We start from the raw sequence: 16,298 nt of genomic DNA on the forward strand, positions 1-16,298 counted from the left end.
ATATATATATATATATATATATATATATATATATATATATATATATTCATAGGCTGGCTACTACTATGTGAAATTGGGGCAGTTTAATTAGTAGTTTATTATAAAGAATAAATTAAAAAACATTATTATCTTCCTATCAGCCTTGCTGCTGCCAGCACACCACTACAGGTTGACTGCCCAGTGCCGCCACCTGACTGCCAACCTCAGCACCGGAGGGCCACGTGCCACCATCACCAGCGCTGCTAGTACCACCGCCATGGCCTGACTACACAGTGGAAGTTCCCCCGTGCCACTGCCAGCATTGTTACTGCCATCATCACCACAGCTGGAGTGCACCACACTACCGACAGCATTTTCACCACCGGAGTGGCCTGTGCTACTGCCAGTATCGCCACCACTGCCAGCGTGCCACCACTGCCACTGTTGGAGTGCTTTGCGCCGATGCCACGGCTAGCTAAGGTGGGGGCAATGTAGCAATCCATGTAATTGTGTTTTTGTGCTGTAATCCTGCTGTTTGTACTGTGCTTGTGTACTGTAATTCCCGTATCTAGCTGGGAACCCATGGATATGTATAAGCTCTGCTACCCTATTTGAAGAACAGGCGGAGCTGAAGGCACTGCGTCGTCATTTTATGTTGTTGTCGTTTTTTTTGGTTGCCTGGTTCCTGTATGAAAGAAAGTTGTATGCTGTGAAGAGGACAGTGCAGTTGACTCTGAGATAGTGTCCGGGAGTTTGTAGTCTGAGTCGTGGCTCTGTCTTGGGTGCTGAGGAAGAATAAATAAAGTGTTTGGAACAAGTGTGTCTTCTGTTTTTTGACTCCTGCAAAACGCTACAGTACTATTTGCAATATCCAATACAAGACTTGTTTGTTTGTTATACTATAAAAAAAAAAAAAAAAACCTGTTTGATACATTTAATAAATGAACCAGACATAGTTAAAAAGTAAAGAATAGTTACACCAATACAGGTAATATAACACACTTTTTTTTTTATTAAGTAATAAGTAAGCACTTATATTCGTTTTTTTCTGAAGAAATGAGGGACGAGTGATACTTTTTTTTTTCAGTAACATGCCCAACACTGATCATTTATTTATTTGCATTATATTACCAGTACAGATTAATACATAACATTTTTTTTTTTTTTTTTTTTTTTTTGTCGAAGCTCAAGAGACCAAGATTCTCTGGTACTAAAAATGTATGATTTTATTTCTATTCATGTATTCTGTACATATAAGTATAGTATATATATAATATATATATATAATATATATATATATATATATATATATATATACACATTTATAAATATTCAATATTGGATAAGCCGATTATTTCCGATATAATATCAAGAAATTAATGGATATAAGCCGATAATGTTTCATTATTGTTGATAATCATGGAATGAAGAACTATTATTTTATTTATAAATATTTCATTTGAGAAATTAATGGAGAGTAGTATCCATTATTGCCTATACTGATCTTTGCAAGACAATTAGATCATTGTTGGCAGACTGTGACAAAGTGTCCGCCCCTGTGTGTTTTTTCTGTATATGTTGCATGTGGTGTGTTAAAATGTTGGTTGTAGGCATTGGTAAACGGGATATAAATGGGTCTGTGTTTCACATGTGTTTAAAAATGTATAATTGTATTTAGGCACGGGATTGTAAAGCACCTCACGTGCAAGTAAAAAGAAATATGTGAACACAGGGAATTGCACTTTATTAATTCACGTGCAGTTGTACCGTGACTCCAATTTAATGATTGATTAGCAGTCGAGTCTCGGTACAGCTGCATAAAAGCAGCATGTTTTCACTCACTCGGGGTTGTGTGTTTGGTGAGTGGAGAACGGGATTGGAGACGGAGGTAATAATTGTGATAGGAATAATCGTATTTAAAATATCTGCTCACCGTGTTTTGTGTAGTGTTAGTCCGTTTTGTTTATCTCTTTTGTTTTGGCGAATGTGCCATGTCCTTGTATTTTTGTTTGTTACAACCTTTTTATTTTCTGTTCTGTTTATTTATTAAATGCTGAGCGAAAGCATTTGCTTAGCTCCACCAAACTGGAATACATAATAATAAACAAATTAATACATACTTAATGTTTATCTATCTATCTATCTATCTATCTATCTCTCTATCTATCTCTATCTATCTATCTATCTATCTATCTATATAAGAACACTTGCGTATTCTACATAATTTAGAAAAAATGAAAAAAGTGTTTCTTAAGGCCCCAGTTGTAGTATTCAAAAGAGAAGCTAATTTAGGTGATATTCTAGTTCACAGTAAACATAAAAGAATAACTGACAGAATAGGTTCTACAAATACTTACACTAGTACATGTAAAGTTTGTAAATACATGGACAAAAGTAGAATATAATTAAACATAAGAACACCACATATCCACTAAAATTAATACCTACTGTAAAAATAGCAATGTTGTTTATGGAATAGCCTGTGAAAAATGTGATGAAATAAAATATGTTGGAGAGACTGGAACAACTTTATATACAATAATTCAGAACCACCTTTCATTAATTAGAAATAAAAAAATGAACCAATAGTACAGCACTTCACCAGTCAAGGACATGACATAATTGATGTAAAATTTGTAGTATTAGAACAGCTAAAATTAGATAATGTGACATATAGAAGAATAAAAGAAAGTAAATGGATAAATAGACTGAACACAATTATGCCAGCGGGACTCAACAGAAAAGAATGAACTAATTAATTCCAATAAATATATAAAAGTTAAAAAAAATTAAATAAACAAGATTAATTCAAAAGTTATGCATGCTGATGCGTTGGGGAGACCATATCAAGGCTGATCCTCAGAGCCAGCATTGCATGATAATATAAATATGTTTATGTAAAATAATGTTAATTAGAATTAATATAGATTTAAAGATATAAGTAAAAGTGATGTCACATATAGAACACCATTACATCATGTAAGAATAAATCATGGATTTGAATATAAACAATAACAAGTAGTTGTCATGCCATCAAACATTGATTTAAACACAGGCTCCCTTGAGAAAGATATGTACAACAGATCGAAACGTTGGGCAGCTGGCTCTTTGAGCTAAATATATATATATATATATATATATTATATATATATATATAGAATTATATATATATATATATATATATATATATATATTATTTTATTATAATAAAAAATAATTGCTTGGTACAGTCTTTAGTGTGAGAAGGTAATTTATCCACATTTGTTAGTCGGACCATGGCCTCACACTTCCTATTGCTTGAGAAATATGCATGATATTTGCTTGCTCCATTACATTCTCATGAGAGAGAAATTGGAGTCTCTGAAACCAAAATAGAATGTTCTTTTTCTAAATTTGTGATGTCATCATACCATATTTTGTTTTATATTTTGTTAATGATTATTATCAAAACAAATAATGCAAGGGCCAATAAAAATAAATAAATACAAAAAAAAAAAACCCTATATCAGTGCTTCCCAATGATTGCGAAAAGTACATTCTCAGGAATTTCAAAACAAACATCTCTTAATAGTAATGTCAAAACAGGTTAATCTGTTTATACTGTACATTTTTATACATATGAATTATGCAATATGCAAGCATTAAGTTACATAGTTTGAAAAAAATTTAATTTAATTAGTTGTAGCGACAGCATGTTGGCACAACTTTAGTACAGCGCATTAAGGAATCCCTTTTGTGCTGTGAGGAAAAATAGAAACATTTAACAACATTTAACCATCTTTGGAGATATATAAAACACAGAGATGACCAATAGAATGCTCCAGTTACATCTGTTGTAATCTTAGATGACCACAGTTAGGTCAAGTTAAAATTGGAACGTTTCTGTACTGTCATTCTTACAAAGTCAACTTGTTTAAATGCAATTTGCTTTTAGTTATGATGCACGCGATATGAAATATTAACATATCCCCTCCTTAACTAGTGCAGCACATAAAAGCTTATTGTAAACTACTGTCAAAATAAAAAGGACAGGGTCATGGGATTTATATTTTCAGGAATAATAATGAGACAATCATATTGTCCTACCTCTATTTTTAGTAGAAATGGTGTCAATAATGGTGTTATAACTCTTTTTATTATTAAGATTAATTAATGGTCTGAGAGACTAGCTATTCAGATATTTAGTGATGTGGTTCCCCCTTCTGGCAGCGTCCTACAAATAATGTGTGTCTAAAATGTATTCTAAAATGAAGCCAGCAGGTAGCTGATTCTTTAAAGAATAAATAAAATAGAAATTGCAAAACCATTGCAAAAGTGTAAGATACAAGTAGTGAACCGAATCCGAATCCTAAATCTGCCTAAACACACATCCATTTTAATACATCCCTCCAATGTGTGCAGTTCTTTAAATAAAAGACACAAATCCTATTGGCAATGTAATGGTTGTATTTAATAACAGGTATTCAAGAACAAGAACACGTTTGATGAACGATGTCGCAGCTCTCAACTTCCTAAATTACTGGTGGCGCATGCCACACTAAACACGTCACACAGCTGCTAAATGTAAACATACCCTGCCCGTATGCAACACAGCTCATTCACATCACACATTTCATGGAGTAAAGTTATGCAGTAAACTTGTAATATATAGTAACAGCAAACTGATGTAGACTTTTGTTCTATGTTGCTTTGTCTTGGTGCATAGTAATATATATATATATATATATATATATATATATATATATATAACTATATATATATATAGATATATAGATATATATATTTTTGAAATGCTTTGTCAAACACGTTTACAACAGTCTAATGTGCAAAATTGTTGAACAATATGCTTTAGTAAATGACATTTTACGTTATTTTAATGTGCCAATACAAGCTGAACCATTTGGGAACTGCTGTGTTTTATTAAAATAATTTTAAAACTATTTTGTAGCCTGTTTGATATGTGTTACACACACGGTGCATTTAAATCAACAGGGTAATCAAATCGTGGGTTTTATTTCGCAGGGAGACTCAGGTCACTCACGGTAATTTTTTCCTCATAGCTCTCAGATCAGTTAACACGGGTTGAAACGTCATTAAAGAAAATAGTGGGTTATGGCAAAGATGCAGCTCTCCTTGCTTGTAAAGGTAAAGTAAACAGTTTTGTATTTTGACATTTATGTTGTGGGAGGAGGAGGGTCGCGGTAAATTGTGTAAGTTTCAAACTAACATGTTATTCAGGGATATATTTACATTTGGTAATAAAAATATTATTAACTAAAAGGCTCAAAACTATGGATTGTGCACATCCCTTGCTAGTAGCTGCCAGTCTGTTTTTCATTCAACAGTTTCCTTCAGTTTTCTTGACAATTCACTATTCAGTTTGGTGTTTGGATGAATCTTTTGAGATGGATTCAGTATTTGGCCAAATCCCAAAGACTTGGATTCGGTGCATGCCTAATTCCAACTGTATAACATGTTACATGCTGTCTAGATTATATAGACAATATACAGGGCATTTAACTGTTTCCATATTTTTGGCCAGCGATTCAGTTGTTGTGGATCGGTCATAATACAGCAAAGCAAAAATGTTTCAATTTTGCTAACCTTTCTACCACTTTGTCAATAGATATTTTCTACTGAGGTGTTTAAGTCGTATATTTTTCTTCACCCCAGGATAAAACCACACTGAAGGAGCTACTTAGTCTTCAGCTCCATTCTCACAGTTACAACATCCATACATCATCACTGTATTATACAGAACATAGTTACAATGACTTCGATCCACAACATATTTCCTTTAGCATATGTAAGTTCTGTATATATTACACAGAGAAAGGACAAGTGGGATCTTGCTGTACAACAAAAACAAAATGTATTTTGCTCTGCTTGAGCTAAAGGAATAGTTTGTCTATTTTTCAATAGTTATTCTCTTAACCCTATTTCTGTTCTCCTTGAGACACTAATATTCAAACCACCATTTAAGGGGTACTTGTATATACCCCTGTTGGGCTTACTTTTCTATTGTTATATATTTGCAGAAAGTCCACATGAGATACTTTATAAAGATAAGGTTAGGCATGTTAACCTTATTTTTAATTGTCATTACATGCTGGATATTTACACTGTGCTACAGTGTTTACCCTTTGAATAATTCATCCATATAATATTAGTATAAGAATATTGTGTCTTGCATTCAAATGTATTTTTGGTGAGCCCTCCTTCCATAAATAAACTTTTAATAAAATATAGGTTTTGTAATTATTACTTTCAGCGTAAAAAAAAAAAAAAAAAGGTTACATTTTTTTTTTAACCTGCAGTAGACACAATTTAACTCCAGCTTCTGCAGATAGTAGCTGGATGATGTTTGTGGGCCTACAGCTTAAACTGAAGTGGTGTAAAAAACTAAAAAACTAGCAAAGTGTGGCTTTGATGAGTTCACATAAGGTTAAACAATGAGAATATGTAATATAATGCATCAAAGAATCATAGTTTAGTACAAATGTGAACATTATGGTTGGAATTACAGGGTTAAACTACTTATTTTAATAAGTATATAATTCACCTCCACGCAAGTGGGAAAGTATGGTTTGACAGGGTTTTTCCCATACTAAAATGCCTTACAGTAAGTCATGTGTGGTGGAGTAAAACCAGCGAGCCTAGCACATCAAAGTGAGTTTGCAAGAAAAGGATATGAACTCTTTAAGAAAATATTGTTTGGGAGATATCATCTGTTTTCTGTGGGCTGAGTCTCAGGCAGGATGCTTCAGAACTGAAAATAGAAAGGAGCATGAGGCCTGGTTCCTGAGCTCTGGATGAAAAGGGACATAACTGGGTTATTTGGGAACATTCGATTTAATAATGATAGAGAGACATGAAAGTGCCTATTTCAAAGAGGTTAAGATAACCCATTTCCCATTATTAGCAGTATTATTAATTAGTCATTTAGCAGATGTTTCATCCAAAGTGACTTACAGAGATTAGGGGGTGAACCTCAATAGGACCTCGGCTTTACGTCTGATCCGAAGGACAGAGCAGTAGCAGTGGATGCAATATGATTTTTATTGCTGCCAAATAACTGAATAAATTCTCCCATAGAAAAAAAAAAGACCTATACAAACTTGCTCTGCACCATGAGAAAAAGTTGGGTAACACTTTAGTTTAGGTATCTGTTACAAGTGATTATAAACAATATATAAACATGTCATTAATTATGCTATTAACAAGAATTATAACTAATAATATTAACTATTATTATACACATGTGCCTTTTCTTTTTTTTTTACTATGGTTTGTAATCAGTTATAATGGATATAGTCTGCGTGCTTGTCTTTTCAGGTCTATTTTTCTTTCTATACCTGTCTGTCTGTCTTTATATGTCTATCTCATCAATTGTATGGGGCTACTTTGCTTTTGCAAAACAGTTACTATACACTTTTGCCATGGTTTTTGTTATTGTTTATAATCACTTATAATGGGATGCTTTATAATGATAAGGTTAGGCATGTTAACCTAAAAAAAACTAGATTACTTTATTTTTAATTGTCATTACATGCTGCATATTTACATTGTGCTACAGTGTTTACCCTTTGAATAATTCATCCATATAATATTAGTATAAGAATATTGTGTCTTGCATTCAAATGTATTTTTGGTGAGCCTTCCTTCCATAAACTTTTAATAAAATATAGGTAAATAAAGTGTTACCAAAAGATGACTTTGTCGTAATAACACTATTAATGTTATTATGCTTGCTATAACCTATTTTACAAAAATATAAACAAGACACATCTTATACCTACCTTCCATTCATAAAACACATTTGTAAGTACTTTTTCAGACATTAAAATACGGACAATGTACTGTTTTAAAATGTGTGTGTGTGTTTAATGATGATTTAGAGTAATATTACCCTTTATTTTATGAATAAAAGAATTCAATGTTCATGAAAAAATCCTGTAACCGTCTAAAACAGTTTTATGAACATTAGACTATTTTAAAAGAGTTAAAGCTTTGTGAATTGAGACCGTATGATTATGAATGATTGAGTATTACCAATACCCTCTTCAGAAATGTTCATCTCCTTCAGCATTTCTTTCTTCCTGATAAAGTTTCTTCCTAGACAGCTATTTAGACTAGTGCTGTGCATTCTGCTTTTCATCTGAAGGTTAATTTGCTTTACTTCCCACTGGTACTTTCGTTGTTCACTTGTGCTTCATTTTAAGTTACACTCGGACTCCATGGTTAGAAGGTAATTTAGATATTCTACATGCCCCTTCAGCAGTGACGTTTGCCGCCTCTCTCTTATTTATTTTAGACCCTAAGGTCTGGTACTAAGTCATTACAATACTACTTACATTTTTGAATAATCAATAAATGATTATTTTATTATTTACTGGGACCTCATGAAATGGCTCAGATATATTACACAAATCCATCACAGGTGATGAATGGATATTCTTGTAAAGTTAGATAGAGGAGGAGGTCAGTATATGCAGACCGCATTACTGAATACTTTAACAAGGTTGTAAATATGGCATCTGTATCTCTTAGGGACTGTCACACTGAGTGTAATGTAACAGGAAATGCTGTAAATTTCAGCAGATTAATTAACCCTTTTTTTTTTTTTTACAAAGGCTAGGTAGCCCTCATGCATCCATTAAAAAAAAACTGAAATCCTTCAGTGCCAAGGCTGAAAGAGAAGTCCCATTCGATATGAGTTATTAACAGTATTTTTTGAATAGATGGAAAAAATTGTAGCCTGGCTATTTAAGTGTCATAAAGCGTACCGAATGCAGCTGGAGGCCTCCCAGGGTACAAAAGGCAATACCATTACAATCAAATCTGAGATGGAAGAGGGATTGAGCTGTCCACTCTGAAATAGTGTGATCAAGAAGTGAATTAACCTCTTGTGTGGATGGACAGGGAACGTAATCTGCTGGAATAGGCAGTAAAAACCAACAAAAAGGATGAAGCATTCCTTGAGATGTCAGCCATTCATTGATATAATGTGTCATTAATTATTGTGAAAGGCTAGCCCTATATTAAGGTAATAAATATTGCCAACATTTCTGAAACTATATATATATATATAATATATATATATATATATATATATATATATATATTTAAGTTTTTGCTCATTAAAAAACTGGTTAATTGAAAGACCAATAAATAAACCTTATCCACCTGGTCATTAACAGCCAGTATCATTGTTTAACATTTGTAGTTTTACACATACATTGTTTTTTTTTTTTTTCATTATTAACAATTTGGTCTCAACAAAAAAAGTTTTGCTTTGTTAAAAGCTTTTGACTGTACATAAAATTTACCCCAACACCAAATACACCCCCATCTAGATCGGGTCGACCCCATCGGGTTGGTGTTAATTAAATTTTAGAACCCAGAAATCTTTTCGTGCTCGGGGTGGGGTCGACTTGTGAATTACCCCATCGCGATGCAGAAAATTCACTTAACCTGAACCCGATCAGAAGAAGCTCATTCGAGAGCTCCCGAGTGGCGCATATGGTAAAGGCGCTCTGCGTGGAGCGCAAGATGTGCCCTATAGCCTGGAGGTCACCAGTTCGAAGCCAGGTACTTCCACAGCCGACTGTGGATGAGAGCTCCCAAGGGGCGGAGCACAATTGGCAGAGTGTCACCTGGGTGGGGAGGGCTTAGGTTGGGCCTCGGCTCACCATGCACCAGCGACCCCTGTAGGCTGGCCAGGCTCCTGCAGGCTTGCCTGTAAGCTGCCCAGTGCATTGTCCACTGATGCTGTATCTCTGAGGTAGCTGCATGGCAGTCTTGCAGAGTGAAAAAAGCAGTCAGTTGACAGCACACATTTCGGAGGATGGAGTGTGTCTTTGCCTGAGTTAGCACAAGACTGGTAGCGGTGAGCTGAGCTTAAAACAATGTAAAAGGGGATAAAAATCAATTGCGGACTACTAAATTAATAAATAAATAATAAAATTAAAAGATTACCCGAAGACACATCCTAAAACAAGCAGTGAGCAACAACGTCACAGTGCGTGTCAGTCTTCTAATTAAAGATGCAGTTACCACATTAGCTGCGCACTACACAACACAACAGAAAAAAAATAACACATCAAATAGCAACCTAAATATTCTACATTTGTTTAATTCTAACAAATATTAACAGTAATAAAATAATCTGACTTGTGCAACTGGTCCACAATGGTGCTGCTGCAAGAATACTGACAAGTACAAAACAAACTGAACATGTTACACCTGTCTTAGAAATTACATTGGATACTTTTCAAATATCAGGTTATTTTTAAGATTCTTCTGTTGACCTTCAAGGCTGTCTGGGAAACTGGCCCTAAATATTTATTGGGCTTGCTGCATCCCTACATGTCTGCTGCTCTCTTCAAACTCAAAGCTGCTGGCTGTTCCCTTGACCAGGTGTGTCACTCTGGGAGGTGCTGGCTGATCATTTGACCAGGTGTGTCACTCTGGGAGGTCAGCGTTTCTCCACTGGTGCTCCAAAACTTTGGAACTCGATGTCACTAGTTGTGAGAGACTCTCCTTCTCTTGAGAAATGTAGAGCACTGCTAAAAATACATTTGTTTTTCCTAACTTTTGGTAATAGGGAGATTTTTTATGTAAAATGTTTTGTAATGTTTGTAGTCATGTTTTTTTTTTTTTATTATTTTTTTTATTTTAGTTATGACATTGTAATTTGTATATATATATATATATTTTTTTATTGTAAAGTGCTTTGGGGTGGCATTGCCATGAAATGTGCTAAATAAAAATGCTATTGTATTCTGTTGTGTTGTGTAGTGCACAGCTAATGTGGAACTGTAGCTTTAATTAGAAGACTGACACACACTGTGACGTTGCTGTTAATCTCTTGCATTTTCAGATGCGCTTCTTCAGATCAAGTTTGGGTTAAGCTAATTTTCTGCATTGCGATAGGGCAATTCTCATGCTAGATTTCATATATATATATATATATATATATATATATATATATATATATATATATATATATATATATATATATACACACACACACACACACACACACACACACACACAGTGCCTTGCAAAAGTATTCAGACCCCTGACCAATTCTTTCATATTACTGAATTACAAATGGTACATTGAAATTTCATTCTGTTCAATATGTTTTTTTAAAACACTTAAACTCAAAATCAATTATTGTAAGGTGACATCAGTTTTATGTTGTGAAATATTTTTAAGAAAAATAAAAAACTGAAATATCTTGCTTGCATAAGTATTCAAGCCCCACACATTAATATTTGGTAGAGCCACCTTTCACTGCAATAACAGCTTTAAGTCTTTTGGGGTAAGTATGTACCAGCTTTGCACACAGTGTCGGAGTGATTTTAGCCCATTCTTCTTGGCAGATTTGCTCCAGGTTGTTCAAGTTGGTTGGACGACGCTTGTGGACCGCAATTTTCAAATAGTGCCATAGATTCTCAACAGGATTGAGATCAAGACTTTGACTGGGCCACTGTAGGACATTCACCTTTTTGTTCTTGAGCCACTCCAATGTTGCTTTGACCTTGTGCTTGGGATCATTGTCCTGCTGAAAGATAAATTTCCTCCCAAGCTTCAGTTTTTTAACGGACTGAAGCAGATTCTCTTGCAGTATTTTCCTGTATTTTTCTCCATCTATTCTTTCTTCAATTGTAACAAGATGCCCAGTCCCTCCTGATGAGAAGCATCCCCACAGCATGATGCTGCCACCACCACACTTCACTGTAGGGATGGTGTGTCTTGAGGCATGGGCAGTTTTAGGTATGCGCCACACATAGCGCTTTGAGTTTTGGCCAAAAAGCTCTATCTTGGTCTCATCTGACCACAAAACCTTTTCCCACATCACAGCTGGGTCACTCTCATGCTTTCTGGCAAACTCCAGACGTGCTTTCAGATGGTACTTTTTGAGTGACGGCTTCTTGCCACCCTCCCATACAGGCCAGTGTTATGCAGAGCTCTTGATATGATTGACTGGTGCACCATTACTCCACTCCCAGCCACTGAACTCTGTAGCTCCTTCAGAGTGATTGTTTGCCTCTCTGTGGCTTCTCTCACAAGTCTCCTTCTTGTTTGAGTGCTGAGTTTTGAGGAACGGCCTTTTCTTGGCAGTGCCTTGGTGGTGTGATGCAGCTTCCACTTCCTGATTATTGATCCAACTGTGCTCACTGGGATATCCAAACACTTGGATATTATTTTGTACCCTTTCCCTAATCTATGCATTTGTATTGCTTTATCTCTAACTTCTGTAGAATGCTCTTTGGTCTTCATTTTCCTTCAGATTCACAGCCTTACCAATGATCCTTCAACAGTGGGGTTTTTATCCAGAAAATGTGACAGCAACTTTAATGGTTCACAGGTGGAGGCCAATGGTAAGGTAATTGTGTCCTCGTTAGGGCAATTTCTTTCATTGGTGCAAACTGGGAGCTTCCACAGCACAGGGGTTGAATATTTATGCAAGCAAGATATTTAAGTTTTTTATTTTTCTTAAAAATATTTCCCAACATAAAACCAATATATATATATATATATATATATATATATATATATATATATATACACACACACACACACACACACACACACACACACACACAAGGCCATAGCCAGACATAAGAAAAAATCAGAGACACTTGCCCATTCACACTACCCCCATGCGGTGTAGCTGTAGTCTGCAATAACAGTACAAGAAGAGCACAGTGGCTATAGATATCAGCGGGACTTTTAATGTATGCATATAACAAGGTATGAAATGCATTTTTTTGCAGCAAAGCAACATGTAAGAGCCTAAATAATAAAAAAAAAAGTATTAGTTGGTTTTAACCGAGACCTGTGCCTCGGGGGCCTCATAGCTGGCTACGGCCATGATATTGAATCAGCACTCACATATCCGACCCTGTACAATTTAGACTTCAACGACGATTAAAAGAGTGTGACGCATTTCATTTTGGCCCGTTAGTACTGTACTATATTTTCAACAGAAGTAGTATTTTAATTCAGAATGATTCTGAAAATATCACTTGGCAAAAGAGACGACTGTGGACATACAGTACATACTTTTAAATCTGGTATGTACTACAGCAGTATGTAAAATTCCCCATTAATGACCCAACAGCAAACAGAAATCAAAATATACATGCACAGAACTGCATAAAATGTAAAAGGCAGTGCAAAAATTCCAGAATTAAAACAGTATCCAAAGTCAGTATTAAAAATTGCAGAATATAGTGCTCGATAAGGCCCTAATGTCAGAGTACTTGCAAATGAAAATGCACGAAAGTAACTGAAGATTATAGATTTATAAAAATACATCACAGTATCTAAAACTGTTTCATGATTAACTGTTTAACATTACCGTAGCTGCTCCAGTTCGCTTTGTTATTGCTACATTTCTGTCAGTTGAAACTGGAGGAAAAATTGTATAACTGCGCAATAAAGACAGACTGATTCGCGCATGCGAGAAAAAATAATTGTAACATTGAAGAGATGGGCTTTGTATCAGAAAACTGGTGAAGAGTCGGAAATCACGTGGGACAGGTAAGTGCATTCATTTGTTACATATATATATATATATATATATATATATATATATATATATATATATATGCTATAATATATATTATCTATATATATATATATTTACTCTTACTCTTAACTAAGAATTGAATTATGTTCCTTAATACAAGGAACTGATAAAACATAGACTCACAGTATATCTGAGTGTCGTATATCTGAGTGCATATATATATATATATATATATATATATATATATATAATATATATATATATATAATATTATATATATATATATATATATATATATATATAATCAAATGTATCCGGCCATAAATAGGCTATAAATAACTACAGTAAGGCCATGATTAAACTTGGGGCTTATAGTATTTTAAAAGTAATCTGTAAAGTCATGGACTGGTGGGGGTCATAGAAAAATCCTTCACTTTCAGACCAGACAGTTTTAAAAGTCTCGAGTTTCATTATCTCTGTCTAGTAATCTAAAATGTTTTGGGGGATTTTCATCCTGCTACTCAGTCAATGACATTCCCCAGGGAAGTTTTCTTTTGCTGCTTTTCTTTTGTGCTCATGTATTACCAAGGTGTCAACTCAATACCACAGTAAATGAAAGACCACCCGATTCACTCCTTATCAGTCACATTAATGTGGCCTAGAATCCAACAATTTAACATGAGATGTGGTGGGTGCTTGACAGCTGGAATGACACAACCCAGCACCAGATTACAATACAGACTCCTGTGGCACATTTATCTAACTTTCTGTTTTGTTTTGTTTTAGCTTTTTTTATTCTCTGTGCATTGCTGATAACTCAGTCAGCCCCAATGAAAACTTAATGCGGCAACAAAGCCAATTTATAATAGCATCCTGTGTGTAGCATTTAAAAGACAATTCTGGACTTAAAAATATTGGCTGTCTTGGTGCTCCGGATAGAACCTGGAATTGAATTCCAGAGTAATTTGATATAAGAGCTGGCACCGTAGTTTTTCCTGCTCCTCCAAGATATCATTGTTGGCTGATTTCAAAGTACTGTACAGAGTGGGCCAGCGTTTGGCTCACACAAATATGCAAGACCAAAACTGTGAACAAGCAGTTACTTTTCCATTCCCAGGTGATAGACACCCCACACTGAAAAATTACTTTGGAATTCAGTTCACAGCTGTATTTTATGATTCATTTGCTGAAGTTTGAATATCATCTGAGTGTTTTGTGGTTACATTTGTTGTAATCATTTGCAGTATGACACATTAACAATACTTGGGATACTAATATACCAAATTATTAATTGCTTTTTTGAATTCATTTAAAAAAAAAAAAAAAAAAAAAGATTTTCATCAAATATGAAGGGTACTTCAACAAAGATGCTAAATCTAGGCTGTGCCTTACTTTGATTTCTACCTTCTGTACCCTAATTACTACAAACCTCCTCCCTTTCGTAGTGTGATATTGTTCAATACAATGTTAGCTTCTGGTGTATTTAGCCCAAAATATGTAAAATAAAAAGGCATGAAAAGCCACTGTGGTGTCACTTTAAAGAAAACAAACAAAAACACATTATTTCAGTAAGTTAGCAAAGGTGGTCAATGACACACGCTGTACTGTATGTTTTGTCGACCCTCCATGTGGGGGTCTATTTAATTGATCAAATGGATCGAAATACTAACACTGTTAAGATTGTTAAAATAGGGCACTTTGGGTGCAAATTGAACACCTGACAAATGTGCATTTATGTGTATCCTACTTTAAAGATAGCAATTAAGATGATATTTAGATCCACTACCATTTAAATTAAATGAATAGACCCACCATGATAGGTCAAAGATGTTGCAGGATACATTATTTTTTTAAAACCAGCATTCTCAAAGCCATATTAGATCAAACCCTTTTCTTCACAGTATTCAGTTCTTACCAGAAAGGGGATGTTGCAAGGACCTTTGTGTGCTCCAAAAGCAATGGCAAAAAAAGTGTACCTCTCACGGTGAAGGGTGTAGCAATACATGTAGCACAGTTTAAGTTACTGACTAAACCAAACATCACATTCAGGAAAAACCCGTTTTACACTACCTTATTTAAGAACATTAACATAGCAGGATGACTTTTTTTCTTTTAAACACTTCCCATAATGCTATCAGTAGGGTTTAGGTCAACTATGGGCAGCCAGGACAGCACTGCATTTACTTGGCAAGTCTTAAAGTTGTTTAAATTGTTCTGGAGGAATACAATAAACAGCAAACTCAGTTCTTCATAAGGCCTGTAAAGTACTCTCAGTCCATTTTGAGCATTTTTCATTTTGTAACATTGACATGATTCCCCACCCCCACTAAAAACAGTTAAGATTAAAGGAAATGCTTTGAAAATATGGCCTGTCGTGTCCTCTCTGTGAAATACCAGAATTTTGTGCAATTACTGATAAGGAATTTTCAAGCCAACCAGTCACTTAAGTTTGCTGTGTTGCTCATTGTGAACAAAACTGACTTGCAAGGACATTGCAGTGTCAGCAATTCCATGTGCATAACACATTATTCAGTGGTTCCTTTGTCCAACCCATGTATGTACAGTGCTTCCCCTTTATAACGCTGGAGTCACAATCGTTTGGACTGGCTCATAATGAGAATGCAAATGCTAGTGCAGTGGCATAATGGGGCAAGTGTGAGTCATAACCTTATAAGGATGCACTGTACTGTTAAGATAATTGTTTCAGTTTACATCACAAAGAAAACAGTCATATATATATATCTATATATATGATATATATATATGGATATAT

This window comes from Polyodon spathula, chromosome 4, assembly GCF_017654505.1.
Source record: "Polyodon spathula isolate WHYD16114869_AA chromosome 4, ASM1765450v1, whole genome shotgun sequence".
Classification (NCBI taxonomy): Eukaryota; Metazoa; Chordata; class Actinopteri; order Acipenseriformes; family Polyodontidae; genus Polyodon; species Polyodon spathula.